Source organism: Meriones unguiculatus (genome assembly GCF_030254825.1).
Source record: "Meriones unguiculatus strain TT.TT164.6M chromosome 13 unlocalized genomic scaffold, Bangor_MerUng_6.1 Chr13_unordered_Scaffold_37, whole genome shotgun sequence".
NCBI lineage: Eukaryota > Metazoa > Chordata > Mammalia > Rodentia > Muridae > Meriones > Meriones unguiculatus.
This window is the reverse complement of record NW_026843647.1, coordinates 3971877-3987881: the sequence shown is the minus strand read 5'-3', so window position 1 is coordinate 3987881 and position 16005 is coordinate 3971877. Positions and strand designations below refer to the sequence as shown.

General features: G+C 38.4%; 1 pseudogene; it reads right to left on the bottom strand.

Annotated features, from left to right (window-relative positions):
• Positions 1-14743: 14743 nt before the first annotated feature.
• On the bottom strand, positions 14744-15769 carry LOC132651014 (zinc finger protein 120-like; annotated as a pseudogene).
• Positions 15770-16005: the final 236 nt, after the last annotated feature.

Sequence of the window (16005 nt, the reverse complement as noted above, 5' to 3'; positions counted from 1 at the left end):
GAACCCTCCTCTTCCTCTGAGTGCAGGATCCGCCCAGAATTCCTGATTGGTCAGTGAGCCTTGAGCGACATGAGCACCTACCCTAGGGTCACAATGTACTGAAGAGACAAAGCATAGTGCTTCCTGGCCCAGGAGGAATGAATGCATGTTTGCTAATTACGAAGAGTAGTGAGGGCCTAGCTTAGGGAGGAAGCTGAGGAAAATCCTCTGCTCCAGGCAGGGACTTTGGATCCATGATTCGACCTTTGGGTTCATATGTGGAGAATCAGGGTCACACCTTTCCCAAATCAGCAGAGATTTTTCAGTAGATTTGTTCCTGTTGTCTAATAACCTACCCTTCCACATTTCAGCTCTCTGTAAGCTCTTCCTCCTCCTGGAATCAATTGGGATAGCTTGAATAGCCAGTTATTCAACTTGCAGCGGAGTGAACAATCTGTCCACAGGCAGAAGGCTATCACGAATATTAACAATTAAAGAGCGATTTTAGGAAACAAAGGAGATTTTTTTGTGACTTCACACTGGTACAGGTTAACTACAGCTACTTTTCACCTGGTTGGTATGAGATAACCTTGGGAGAAAAGCAGGAAACAGATGATAAATAATTTGGAGCATGTGTATCATCCTCATGATAAGGTTAGTTCTTTGTTCTGACTCCTGATTTGTTCCTCTATAGGCCACACAGGACATTTATTGATCATGTACAACTGATTACCTCACTTCACATTGTTACTGTCAACTCCTGTCACAGCAAGAATGCTTTCTCCCTCTTTCTTGCCCATTCCCTTCGGTGCTGTGACTTTAAAAGCTCCAATACTGGTCAGTTCTCACTTTGTACACAGTTCCTCCTTTATTTGTAAGGCACCAATAAAAGTCAGAGAGGTTGGAAAAACTACAGTCCCTTATAGGTCCTAAAAACCACTGAACCCCTTCTTATCTCTACTCTAAAGCTGCCCATCTACCCCAGCCTTTCCCACAGATGATATTCTCCCTATGAGAACTTGGACTTTCTGCCCATAAAGCCCTGGTACTAGGCAAGGAGGTTCCTGGTTTTACCTGGGCTAAGTCCCTGACCTGCAGTCCTATTTGGTTGATGAACCACTAGCCACATGGTCCAGTTCCATTTCCCCTTTCTCATGCACAGGAATGGCTTCTTCATATTCTCTTCTCTTTGGGAAACATCTAGTTTCTCCACTGATATTTGCCCTACTCAAATGTCTCATACCAAGGAACACTAAGAGTGATCAGAATGTAAAAGCGATTCCCCGTATTTCTTTTCTCAAACTCCTGTGTCTTTCTCTCTTCCTGCTAGCCCACTAAATAAAAATACTCTCTTGTTTTTTTTTTATACTCTCAAAAGAAATGTGAAAATTAAACTGTAAACCGTAAGGTGATGACATGGTATGAAAAATTTTAATCATAATTAATTCTCTATTTTATCTCCTTTTAGATAAGGACAGGAAAAACTCTCATTTTAAATTGGTATGGATTTTTCTAAAAATTCCAAGTTATATTTTACAACATGCTCTACAATATTCTCCAAACCTGGTCCAACATAATTTTTATATGATGCTAAAATTTCAAGGTTACAAAAGTCTATTCAAATTAGCTAATTTAAAATGTATGTCTAACTGCCTGTGACTTTATCTATTCCTAAATTAATAAATAAATGCTATTATTCCTGCCATGAGCTGCCTGCGATCCGGATATACCACTAGGCTTTCTGGCTAATGCATTTGGTAAAATTAATTCAAAGGTAATTTTAAAATTGTTTAATCATGTCCTACTATAGTGTTGTTTATTCTAAATCGCACAGCTTGAGGGTTAGTAAGTAAAAGTTTTGGCCAAAATACCTTTAAACTATATGATATAGTTCCAAGCATACTATAAATTAATATCTGTTAATTTGAGAGTCATTTATTTATTCATTTTAAAACTTGGTCATTATGCTATATCTTCACTATCAAGGTTAAAATATTCTTTTTCTTATTTTCTAAATATAAAAACATTATTGATCTACAATACAGCCTTAAACTTGTATAAGTTATAGACTATGTTTATGACCTTTAAGGCTCTACCTTGACAGGGACAAAACCTAAAGCCTTAATATTTGATGGATAACAAATGCAAGTTAACAGATCACACAGGATCAATTGTTCAAACATGTCCAAAATTATATTTATAGTCCTACAGGTGCAAACATGGTCTCACTGCAATCTTAATTAAACATCTAAGGATGGTTCCTGAGTCACCATATAGGATCTGGTAAAAAGAATAAGAGAGGTGCCTTCCTGACAGGCTCATCTATGGCTTAAACTGTGCTCAAGATCTTGGATGCTGCTATGAGACTGTTGGCATTCCCACACAGAAAACAAGAGTTCTTCAGTGCCCCATCTTGTGGGGGTATAGCCAAAAGTCAACTCTGCCAGGTGACTGCTTGAAATACAGCCAAAGGAGACACTGGTCCCATGGCTGCCTCAACAAGGTATGACTACCTGCTAGCAGACTAGCTTCTGGTAGTCAGAATGCTCCCATGCATGCTTTTTTTCTATGCGTAGGCATGGAGGCTCAACCAGTACAAGAGCCACAGATACTTCCAGCCTTCCTGCTCCTTGGCCTGGTAGAGAACAAATGGCTCCTAGATTCATCAAACCCTACCACCCTTGCCCAGCCCACGGTAACACTTCAGGTCTGTTTTGATCTCACACTAGAGTTCCTTGGTCATATTGTCAATTTCTGTGTTGGGAGACTTCAGATGCCTTCTCAGTTCTCTTCATATGCAGGAGACCAGGCCTTAAGCCTCACTGGTAGAGTTGTAAGGTCTAGGTAGTCTAGTTTGCTTCAGGCTCAAAAAAGAAGCCTCAGATGTAACCTTTTGCCATCCCTTTGGCTAAAGAACAATAAATGTTCACAAAAGTCTCACATATGTCTCATGCTAAGTAACTAGATACAAAGGCCTATGGAGAAGAAGTTTAAGTTATAAAGCTTCTACAAAATGTTTGAGGGTCTAAGAAAGTGTTTTAAGGTTGGTAAATGCAAGTTATAAATGTTTGAGGGTCTAAGAAAGTCTTTTAAAGTTGGAAAAGACAAATTATAAGTGTTTGAGGGTCTAAGAAAGTGTTTAAGATTGATAAATATAAACTTAAAAATGGGTTAAGCCTGTTTGCCATAATGTATAAGCGTAGTAAAAGTTAAGACCAAGTGAGCTTTTGTCCCTTCTACTTCATGAAAGGCTTCTGCCTTTCCGAATCTCACCTTCAAAAATGTTGATGCAGATAACACAAAGGTGTATGTCTACCACCTTTTCAAAAATGTGTATTTCAATGCATGTTACACTGGAGATGCTACCATGTGTAAAGTTTTATCTCCTTTATAAAACTTAAGAGGGATCCTTGTAAGCTGCAGAAAAGCCACCTGAACCCACCTCTCAGAACAATTAGGCTCCAGATAAGTACTGGACCTATTTTCTATCTTAAAATGTGGGATTCCTCCCTCTCCCTTCCCTGGTTTTGGAACTCCTCCTTTTTGGCTACCCAGTTGCTATATCCACATATCCAACACCAGTTAACTGATGCTTTTTCTTTCCATGTTCTGCAGAAATGTTCCCATTTGTCTGAGAGACTGATGGGTATCTTTCCATTTTCCTGGGAAAAGGAGGAATCCTCCCTTTTGGCGGACCCCCACACAAATGCCCTCCCTTGGTTGAATCTTTTTTTTTTCTTTTTACCAACAAGGTTTCTTGGCTTTCCTTTCCTCTCCTGTGTAGGGTGTTTCCTCTGAAAATCTTAGTACTAGGTGAGGTGTGTCTCCCTGTGGCACCTGTGTTGTAAGCAGTGATTAATATTTACTATTGATTATCTTTTATTAAAGCTTGCTGTTAATCCTATTCAGCTGTATAAAATATCACCACATATAGACCTGGTTTATTTAGGTAACCTAGAACACAATGCTGGGCAATAGTTACACTCTCCTAAACCTCCAAACCCTCATAGTTTCCTAACACTTAGATTTTACCCATTAAACTTGCTTTTTTTTTTTTAAATCTTAGGTCTGGTTCATTCTCTCCATGCTGTTCCAAGATCTCTCCTCCACGTCTCTCTCATAGCTCTCCTCAAGCCTTGCTCTAAGCTCTATTCCCATCTTCCTGTCCTCTGGCTCTTCCCTTTCTGCGTGCTTCTTTTCCCTGCTCAACATTGTGCCTAGTTACTTTATTTTGGATGTTTGCACAAAGTTGAGACAGGTGATGTTTAGAATAAGTATCACAATGCAATGTCTGGATTGAAACAAGACAGTAGGGGAGAGAAAGCAGCATTTAAATGACCAAGGGTAAAGTATATACATTTCAAAAGAACATTATACCAACATTTCCCACTCTAAGTCCAATAAAATGCTCCTTTTCTTTCAATACAATAATAATTTTGAAATTATGAAAACTGTTAGGTAAAATCTACATGTGCAATGTCCAGTGCATGTGTATTTAGCAACATAGGAGAAAGAATCTGATAATCCTATCTATCTTGACAAGTTTAACGTTCTATACCTAAATTAACTTTTATCCATATTGTTATTACCTATATGAAAGCATTTCTTAACTTCTAAACAACTTAAGCTTAATTGTGGCACTATAACTCTTTGATCTTCAACCCCATCAGAGACTTGAGAAGGAATAAAATTAGGTATTAGAGTAAATAGGAAGTGCATGTCAGCAACTTCCAAAAATTAAAAATTGACAGAAACAGTTTTCTGACTGAACAGTCATCCATAACTCTCTGTAAGGTTGGAGCATCATCTTCAGCCTTCTGGCTCAGAATATTTTACAGACATATATGTGAAACAGGAACTATTTATGACTTGCTTACCCTGTCTTGGCAGAGTTCAGCAGTCAACTTGTTCTGCTTAAGCTTGCCCATTTTGGGCAGAATTTGTATGTTGTGAAGAAAGGGTTATATCTTTACCTGAGTGGCTTGTTTGCCACATTTGAAGCCATTTCCATATGGAGGTTCTTCAATGCTCATTATCTTCTTTCAAGTAGGTGGGGTGGTGTCAGGAAATGACCTGTCTCATTGTCAAAGAATCTTTAAAATAATAAAGACATTTTAAAATGCCATGTTCTGTAGGTTTCTGAAGTTTTTGAAGACTACCTATCTTTATATCATCAATCTGTCTACAAAATCATATCTATCTGTTCAAGCTCAGATGTAAGCTCATGTGATAAATTAGACTAGTGTCTGACATGACTATGAATTAAATAACTAGCAATTAACTTGCATTACCTAATATCCTAACCAGTTTTTAATAGCAGTTTAAAAGTATTGGAAGTAACTTTGAATTTGTATCAATATAGTAAAGCTTATACCAATGTATCAAAAATACTTATTTTTGTATCAGTATGCAAATTTCTATACCAGAGTTAAAATTAACCTTACTTGAGAATAACAAATAAAACCCTAAGTTGAGTAGATTCAATAATATACCTTTTATCTTATTCCTATATGATATCCCTGTTTACTATTTTCTTTTTAACCACTTTTCTCCTTATCTAAGAAAGATAGAAAAAAGAAAAGACAGAAATCCCTGAGTATAACCTTGTTTCACTCTGAATATGACCATTATTAATTATAAACATCTCCCAATGACAATAAAATTTCATAGCCATAGCAAACAACCAAATACACACCCAACCCCCTTTAAGGAAAATCAGACGTTGTTCTCATGGATTTCTTCTAGCTGACATTTTGGACATGTAGAAATCCTGTAGGGGGCCCAAGTAAAATTGGGAAAAAAAATGGTTAATTAAGCAAACAATAACATTTGTGGTCCAGTCTTTGAATGTTGAGAAATTTCAGGCTTAATAAAAGTTCTCTTTGGACCAGTCTAAAATACTGGACCAATTAAGATTAGTAGCTTTCTTCAATGTTCTTTTGTGAGCAGGCTTTGATGAGATACAGCAGTTGAAGCAGTTGAGGCAGGAACAAGCAGAATGCTGGGACATGCAAGATGCTGGAACAGATGTGTCAATGTCTCAGCATGCTGAAGAATGATTCTGTTAGGTTTGATCCATCATCTCTGGTGTCCATTTCTTTTGTTCTGCAAATACATAATTTCACACAAGCATTATAGAGTTCTAAAATTATGAATGTATGAGATGTGTAGGATGCAACTAAATTGTAAGGCAATTCTATCTATGCAAATTAAAATATTAGAATAGTATATTTTACGGACATTTTAGCCAAGGATTTATTGGCCAAGTATTGTTGAATTTCTGGCTAGAGACATTTTTTTAAATCTCTCAGTTAGTTTTAGAGTTGTTCCCGTGTAAAGGGATCAGAGCAATTCAAATTACCATTATTATTGAACATAGAGTCATTATCCTGTTGAAATCAAAACAAGGTTGGCTAAGTTAAAATAGCTTTTTGGGCTCTTGCATGCCTGTTGTATTAGGCCAAGTTGCTACCTATTTCCCTGGAAAATCCTCCCATTACAGAGAGAAGCTGGTTGTCTTGATCAATAGAAAACCCATGTTTTAAGTAAACTTTATATAAACTCCTTTTTAATTGAGAATATAAGCATAAATTAAGTGGCTTGTATCTGTTTAGAAGTTTAGCCCCAGATTTTTTTAGATGGTGTAGCTATGTGTCCTTTCCCTTTTTTATACAGAATGGGTAGTTATGCCTTTACAGCCAAACTTTATATAAACTCCCTCTTACCTTAAGCATTTAAGCATACCCTAGGCATCTGGTACCTGGGCTTTACATTGATAATGGCTATTTTGTAGCTTGCCCCTTTTTTATACAGAGTGGACAGCCTTTATAGCCACACTTTATATAAACTCTCACCATTAAGCATATAAACTCTCTTACCCTTAGCATTTTAGTATATCCTAAGCATCTTGTACCTGGGTTTTTACATTGGTTTGGGCTATTCTTTGGCTTCCCATCTTTTTGATATGAGATGGACAGTTTTATTTTTTTAAACATATGAATATAATTTTTCATTTTTTTGACTAAAGTAGGTTGGCATGTACTTTGCCATCTTTAAGCCTCTTGTGTCTTTTTTACATAAGCATGGCCAGTATTTTTTCCCTGTGAAAATATCTCATGTTTAAAAGGATAAGGCAGTTTCCAGAGCAGTGTGACATTATCTCTCTTTACATAAACCTAAAATATATGTGAATCCAACCTTTAGATCAGTAAGTACATAACATCTATTATTAGGAAAAAAGAATTTACATGGTAACCTAGAGGAAAATCTTGTCATTTTGAACCTTAGAGTATCTCTGCAAGTGGCTAAACAGCAGGAGTTGCCATCTTGGCTTTTATTATGTAAATTAGTTTGATCATGAACTCAGAGACTTGCCTGTTTCTTTTTATTTCATGTTGGGAAGAAAGGCATGTGCCTTTACTACCTTATCCAAATCATTATCATTGTAACTCAAAGCCCTTAAATAAAAATCAAACAAAGAGACAAGGAAATTTAAGTTTAGGTTCAGTTGTGCCAATTTATGCTGTAACTAACAAAGCTCAGTTGGTTATTTTAGTTGAAGTTTTAGTGAATTGATGGACCCTTACCTGAAAGAGCTGACAAGTATCTTGCAGCCAGAGAGCTTTGAATTTTAGCTTTTATTAATCTAATTATTAGGAAGAGTGCCCTTTTTCTTGTCTGTAACTTAGTATTCCAATCCTTGTTTTTTTGTTTGTTTTTTTTTCCCATTTTTCTCCTTGAACTTTCTTGGAGAAGGCAGGAGAAGAACCATCACAATTAAACATATTGTAACTAGGTCCATGACTATGACAGCCAAAATGAAGCCAAAAGCGGGTAAAACACCCTCTGCCATGACATTTTTAAAAATTTAAGATGCAGTTCAGGCCAAACTCTGTCTAGAAGTTTTTCTGCCTCCAATGCCTCTACTTCCCACCATGGCTGCTGAGCTGAGCTGAGCTGAGCCAGCCACAACATAAGGAAGCCATGCATGTTTACCCCTCAGTTAAACTGCTGCAGCAGTCAGTTTTGTTATGGAAGTCTCAGGTCTGCCCACAGGAGGCTATTCTTTGCTCCTTGGCTGGTTTAAGAGTATCTCTTAAAGAGACAGTAATTGACCTGGGACTTTTTAGGTTTTAAGTTTGGGTTTTATCACTGGGAGCTTATTACAACCACCAAGTTATGAGAAAGTGTGATTTAAAGGGTGTGGATACTTAGATTAGTTGGGCATCATTTGTTGCAAGTTGCTGTTAAAATGTACTATTAATTATCTTTTAGTCAGGCTGGCTGTTAATCTTAAACTGCTGTGCAAGAAAATCACCACACAGACACGGGGATTTCTTTAGTTAACCTAGAACACAGTGCTGGGCAATATTTACTCCATCCTAAACCTCCATGCCTTCATAGTTTCTTAACATTTAGATTTACCACATTATACTTGCTTTTAGTGATAACTTAGGTCCATTACATCTCCACATAGTTTCAAAATCTCTCCCCTAGCTCTCTCCTCCCTTAGCTCTCCTCTCACACTTTCTCCTCCCACTCATTTACTGTCCTCTAGCTCCTCCCCACTTTCCTGCCCTCTGACTCCTCCCATTGCTCAACATTGTGTCTAGTTGCTTTATTTTGGCCTGTTTACACAAAGTTGAGACAGGATGCTTAGAATAAATATCACAATGCAATATCCAAATTGAAGCCAGAGAGTTGGGGGAGGGGAGAAGAGAAATCAGCATTGGAATGAACAAGGGTAAGGTGTATATATTTCAAAGGAACATTAAAAAAGAGAACACACTAGCAGTCCATGTGACTGGGTCTGTGTCCATCCCTAGGATGATGTATGTGTTAAGGGTATGGAAGTGACCCTAGTCTGTGTGTATATATCACTAAGATGAATGGGTAGGGTTGGTCTATGGGGCATGGGATTCAGCATCATCTTTTGGGAAGTCTGAATGTTCATTTCTTCAGGAAGTTGGTATCTAGATGGGTCAAGATCAGCAACAGTATGTGATCCCATCAGAAGACTGTAAGTGATGTGTTTGGTGGTGTCCTTGACCAGAAGTGGTGCCAGGGAGCAGGTTGAGCTGATGTCTGTGGATTCAGTTGGTAATTTTCACACTGACGAGGCAAGGCACTAGTTTCTGGAAAAGGAAAGAGTACAAGGCTCTGATCTTTGGTGTCCTTGGAGATGGTGATGGTGCAGGCCAGACACAGAAGACAGGAGGTTAATTGAGGGGGTTAGGTGGAAGAAAATGCAAGGGATTTTGTGTCATACTTTGTGTCCCTGTCACTCAGACTCATTTGGGCTTGGCCATCCTATGGGAAGCACCATGATCCAGGTGCTTCCACTGTTTGCCTGGTCTGGGTGACCAGTGAACTGTGGCTTCAATGTTGGGAACTCATCCCCAGGAACCCCAATACTGCTTTCAGGGGACCAGGAGGGATCCAATGTCTGGGTGCTGGAGAGGAAAGTGCCTGGACCTGGTGATCTCCATTCACTGGCATATCTGTCAAGTGCTGGGGGTCCAGGTTTCCTGACTGTCAGACCAGGGAAACAGCTGTAGGGGTACCAGATCTATTGATACCCAAATGTCCCAAGAATCCTGAAGATGCCTGAAGGGGAGCAGGAGGTATCATATATGTGGCTGCAAGAATGGAGGTTCCCTAAGCCTGGGGGTCCACAGTCACTGGCATAAGCCTAAAGTTTAGGGCCCCCATGGTTTATTACTCTCAGACCTGGGAGACAGTCATGGAGGGGCCTGGATGCAATTGACCATAACTGTTCCAGGAATACTAAAGCTCCCTTGAGGGGAGCATGGACCATCTGATGTCTGGTTGCTGGAGTGGAGGTTCCTTGACCTGGGGCTCCTCACTGGCTGGATATGCAGAAAGTGCAGGAGCTCCAATGTTTGTTCCTTTCAAACTAAGGAGATGGCCCTGGAGGCCTGCGTCCAATTTGCCTCAACCAAATGCTATGCCCCATCTAATACAGTGCAGATTGGTCACCACCATCTTGGAATCCCCCCTGCACAGATCACACTTAGAACAATTTCAGTAGAAATTGAAGACTGCAAGTCTAGCTCCAAAAGCAGGTGGAGATATACTGAGCAAAAGTACCTTTAAGTTCATCATGTATGATATAAACGGTACATTAACAAGATTCATCAAAGCCACAATTCTCTCACATACCAAGGGGAGAGATCACAAATACAGAAATCAGGGTAATGACACCTAACACCACTTCTTAGATGGACAGCTATGCAGAGGTAGTCTAACCTCGGAATAAGGCTGCCTTTGCCTTTAGGTAGATTGACTCAATAAAGGAAAAGGAGTTCATTGCAGCTACCCAAGTCTGCTTTCTTTCTCAGAACTGTGACATCAATATAGAAAATTCCCTTTCAAATTCCTTTTATTTCATGTGCATTGATGTATTGTGATAGTGATGGACCCTGGAGTTCTAGACAGCTGTAAGATGCCATGTGGTTGTTGGGATAAAACCCAGGTCATCTGGAAGACCAATCACTGCTTCAAACCACTGAGCACTCTGACCCTAAGAAAGCCACTTTGTTAAGCTTTAAATGTCTTTCAGATATACGGATGATTTGTGTTCATGTGTAGATGTACCCTACTTGAAATGGCCAAAGTGGGCACCAGATCCATGGAAACACATTTAGAGGATATTTGCTGGCTAGGAAGTGATATCTGAAATGGAACTTGTCTTCTGTAACAACACCCAGTTCTGATATCTTCCATGCTATCTCCAGCCACCATTTATTTAAAACTTTTCCTACAGATGTTAATTAAAATATATTACACCATTTCCCCTTCCTTCTCTTTTCTCCATGCCTTTCTGAATTCTCTCCTTCCAATGTCTTAAAAAAGAATGTGTGAATAAGTGTGGACCTGCAAATATATATATATTACTACATTAGTAGTAATATATATATTACTAATTATATATATATATAACTAATTCTATTCCTATTGGTTGTGAGGATAAGGTCTAAGGTTTCTGTGCTGAACCCTTTATGTAGGATATATAATTATGGAGTGTATCCCTGCTAATCCCACAACTTGGATGGAGTTCTAGTCTCCAATGTCCACAGGAGTCTAACCCTGAATTGAGGTAAGCTATCTTGGACAGGAAACATTAGAAAGCACAGGGTGACAAATTCCTTAGATAACACATGGTGCTGGAATGGCCCTGATGTTCTGGAGCTGTGGGGAAGACTATGGACATTGGTCTTAGCCAATCAGTCCCCTTTGTTCTGTGGACCTCCCATTATACCATTGACCTGGGATATTTCCATCGATTACTTTGTCATCTTGAACTTTCTGCATTCTCTTTCTAAACACCATGACTACAGGACTGTGTTACCATGCCTGGCTTGGATGGTTTTAACCTCAGTGATTTGCTAGAATGTTGGGGCAAGTGTAATGTGTTGTTACACTTAACTATATTGAGAATCTCCTTATGTCTGTGAGGCTACTTTTCACTATCTGTTGAATTAAGAACAGAACTCCAATCTACTTTGATGTGTCATAAAATCGCAATGTTAAAGAAAAAAACAATAATTTTCTTTATACTTAAAGGAGAGGATTTTAAGCCAAACAACTGCATCTGAACAATGCTTTTTTTCCATTACTGGACTTAGGAACAGAGTCTGTGTGCTGCCTACCATGACCATTTGAAGCCAACAATTTACTCTCAATAAGCCCACAGAAAAAACTGAATTATTGAGGTAGACCATGCCCAACTATCCTGCAGGTACTAGGGAGGCAAGGTAAGCAGATCTATTATGTACACTAAGTTCAAGGTCAGCCTAGAATTTATAGTGAGACTATTATTTCAAATAAAAAAGAGAGAAAACAATGTTTGAAAATGAAAATACATTTAATTAAGCTATTTGTTTATTACAGTTTATTTTCTTTGTATCAGGGCTGTATCCACTTACAATTCTGACCATTTCCAGCCAGCCTCCCAATCTCCCCCATGCACCTTCCCTAGTCCTCATATAGGGGGCTAGGGAAAAATCAAAAACAATGGTTAAAACACAAATTATTAATAAAAACTGGAAACATATTCACATATTTATTCAGTGTGACAAATTTTGACCAGTGATGATTATATAATGTTATGCTGTTTCTTTCTTCCCACAGGTAATATTTGCTAATTGAAGACATGGTAAATATTTACTTGCAAGCTTATGCAAACAGTTCTCAGAGGGTTCCCAGTTCCCAAGGAATAAGGCCATGGAAGTTACCATGGAGGAATCCTAAATGTGGGCAAAGAGAAGGGTGGAGAGAGAGAGAGAGAGAAAGAGAGAGAGAGAGAGAGAGAGAGAGAGAACAAACAGAAAACAGAGAAAGAGAAGAAAAGCATATAGAAGAAAATAAAATATCTGGGTACCTCTGGGAGAGGGCAGACCGATTCTACTGGACTGAAAATTTAAGGGTGGAGGTGGGGAACAACAATCTTACCCTTTAGAAGGTAGGGACTGAAGGATCCTGGGAGAACCTGGAAGCCAGAAAACCTTCTGTCAAAAAGGCACCTCAGCAGCTTGTCTTATGTGTGAAGTACAACATATGGTTAAACGTTCATCCTTTAGATTTAATAGATTTAGAGAGCAGAGATACACAACTAAGTAATCTCTCCAAGCCATACATTAAAATCTTCCTGCCTATAAGTTGATCCCTCATTCTCAGCTTATTTCTCTCCTGCAAGGTATTCAAAGAATGACATAATGCTATTGAGCAGAAAATATCTCATCTAGGGGAATAGGTCTTTTCATCAATGACAGTCCAGACCAGATTAGAAATTCAAAGAGTCCATTGATTTATTACATGTTCACCTAAGGGAGATATAGGAATGTTCATTCAGAATATCCCTATTCCTGCCACGCAGAGAGGTTGCAGTGATGACAGATGGGGGAAAGAGATTTAAAATCAATTTGAGACCACCAACTGGTAGCCTATATGGTATTCTGACTGACATACATATACATTATCTGAGAAGACAAGGAAAGAGTGAAAGAACTGGAAAGTTGACCCACCATAGCTGAGTAGATACAGAGACTACAGTAGGAGGCAGCTTGTGCTCAGGTACAGACCTAGAATTAATTGCTCTCTGGGAATTTTATCCTTTCTTTAACATCCAAATCTACTTCCCTTTCTTTAACACCCAAATCTCCTTCTCCATGTCTCTTAGGTCTCTGTAAATGCCTGATTTCTCTAGCCTTCTATGGACATCTGTTTGAATCTCAGGCTCCCCTGACAACAACCTTCACAGCACCTGCAGTCTTCAGCACTCAGGGCTCCTAAGAGAATGTTTGTGTGCATCAGGGAAGCAGAATACAATCCACTTCAGAAAAGTTGGTCTTCATGCCTTCAAATTCTTCTTCACTTTTTACACTAGGTATCATCTCAAGCAGGTGTCCTTGTGGGCTCTCATTGCTGCCTATTTACGACGTATGGGATAAACTCAGTCTGGTGGTTTTGGTCAAGTGGTCATGCACTTTTTAAACACTTGTAGTCTCAGTCTCTATCCTGATAATTTTGGATACTTCCATATTTTTGTGAAGATATTGGATTAGAAACTTCTTTCAGCACCAAGCCTAAGTTACTTTTTATGCTCTCAATTTTCTCTTTCTTCTGGGTCATCAGGGATGAGTTAAAGATGAAGTTAGGATTAACCTTTCACTCCTCAAAAGGCTATTCATGACACGTTTATGGGGCCAAATACATGGCTCAGCACCTAGGAGAACTGGCTGCACACTATCATTTTCAAACAAATTTTATCCTTCAAATTGCCCTGAATCCCTCAATTATTACATGACAGTATGTTTACAATGTAAAAAGAAGACAGTATTTTATTGATGTAATATCTCAACTAATCTAATTTGAGCATCAGGGAAACAGAGCTGTAGGAAAGGCTTTTGGTGTCCAAAGCTGGCAATCAGTCCTCAATCATCATATTAAGAAGGCCAAAGGAGTTCCAACAAACTTGTCTCCCACTCTGTACATATCAGTCATGGCCTAAAACCCATAATAACCTTACACACACACTAGAAATGTTTCTTTTTAAGTAAATATCCTTTCTGTTACTTTATCTATAACCTTTATATTACATATTTCCTATAGAATGCAGTACTTTAAGATGAAATGACATATGGATAATTCGGAAGAACATATGGATTCACAGAATCCAATCTTATGTATACATTCATATCACATCAAGCTATGTAGTGAGATGCAGTTGATGGATGATTAGACCACTTTATTACATCTCCAGGATAGTTCAAAACACAAAGCTCTGAGTTAACAAAATGGACACATTCTTACAGTTTCTCTTCAGTATGTTTCATTCATGAAAGTGAAGCCTATAGAAATTTACAAAGGCTTCATCACAGTAAATATATTCATAAGGATTTCTCTTGAGTATGATTTCTTTTATGGCTTTGAAAATTTGTGCCATGCAAAGGCTTTACTAGTTATAGTCATATGGTTTATTTCTAGTATGAAATCTTTCATGCCTTCAGATATCATATCAATGTGCAGAGGCTTTACCATACTGATTACATTCTTAGAGGTTCTCTCCAGTATGTGTTCTTTTATTTACTTGAAGACTACTGAATTGTGAAAAGGCTTTACCACCTTGATTACATTGAAAATGTTTCTCTCCAGTATGAATCCTTTCATGCCTCTGGAGGTAGCAGCAAAATGGAAAGGCTTTCCCTCATTGATTACATTCATACGTTTTCTCCTCAGTAGGTGTTCTTTTATGCTTTTTGAGATTTCCGTGTTGTGAAAAGGCTTTCTCACACTGATTACATTCGTAGGGTTTGGCTCCAGTATGAATTCTTTCATGTCTGTAAAGGTTGCACCAATGTTCCAAGGCTTTACCACATAGATTACATTCATGGGGTTTCTCTCAAGGATGTATTCTTTTATGCCTTTGGAGTTGTCCGTGTTGTGAAGTCTTTCCCACACTGATTACTTTTGTAGGGTTTCACTCTAGTATGTATTATTTTATGCACTTGGAGATTTCCTTTTTTTGAAAAGGCTTTACCACACTGATTACATTCGTAGGGTTTCTCTCCACTATGTGTTCTTTTATGTAGTTTGAGAGTACTGTTATCTGAAAAGGCTTTCCAACACTGATTACATTCGTAGGGTTTCTCTCCAGTATGTGTTCTTTTATGTCTTTGGAGACTTCTACAATATGCAAAGGCTTTACCACATTGATTACATTTGTAGGGTTTCTCTCCAGTATGTGTTCTTTTATGTACTTGGAGATGTCCGTGTCGTGAAAAGGCTTTACCACACTGACTACATTTGTAGGGTTTCTCTCCAGTATGTGTTCTTTTATGTAGTTTGAGATTACCGATTTCTGAAAAGGCTTTACCACACTGATTACATTCGTAGGATTTCTCTCCAGTATGTGTTCTTTTATGTCTTTGGAGACTTCTACAATATGCAAATGCTTTACCACATTGATTACATTTGTAGGGTTTCTCTCCAGTATGTGTTCTTTTATGTACTTGGAGATGTCCATGTCGTGAAAAGGCTTTACCACACTGATTACATTCGTAGGGTTTCTCTCCAGTATGTGTTCTTTTATGCAATGGAGAGTACTGGGGTGTGAAAAGGCTTTCCCACACTGATTACATTTGTAAGGTTTCTCTCCAGTATGTGTTCTTTTATGTACTTGGAGATGTCCGTTTCGTGAAAAGGCTTTTCCACACTGATTACATTTGTAGGGTTTCTCTCCACTATGTGTTCTTTTATGCAGTTGGAGACTACTAGGTTGGGAAAAGGCTTTCCCACACTGTTTACATTCATAGGGTTTGTCATAAATATGTATTATTTTCTTTCTGCAAAGATAATTCAGATATGTGTAAGCTTTACCATATTCTTTACCCTCATGAATCTTTTTTTAAAGATTTATTTACTTAATATTTATACTGTGTTCTGACTGCATGCTAGATGAGGACACCAGATCGTAGTATAGAGGGTTACAAACCACTATGTGGT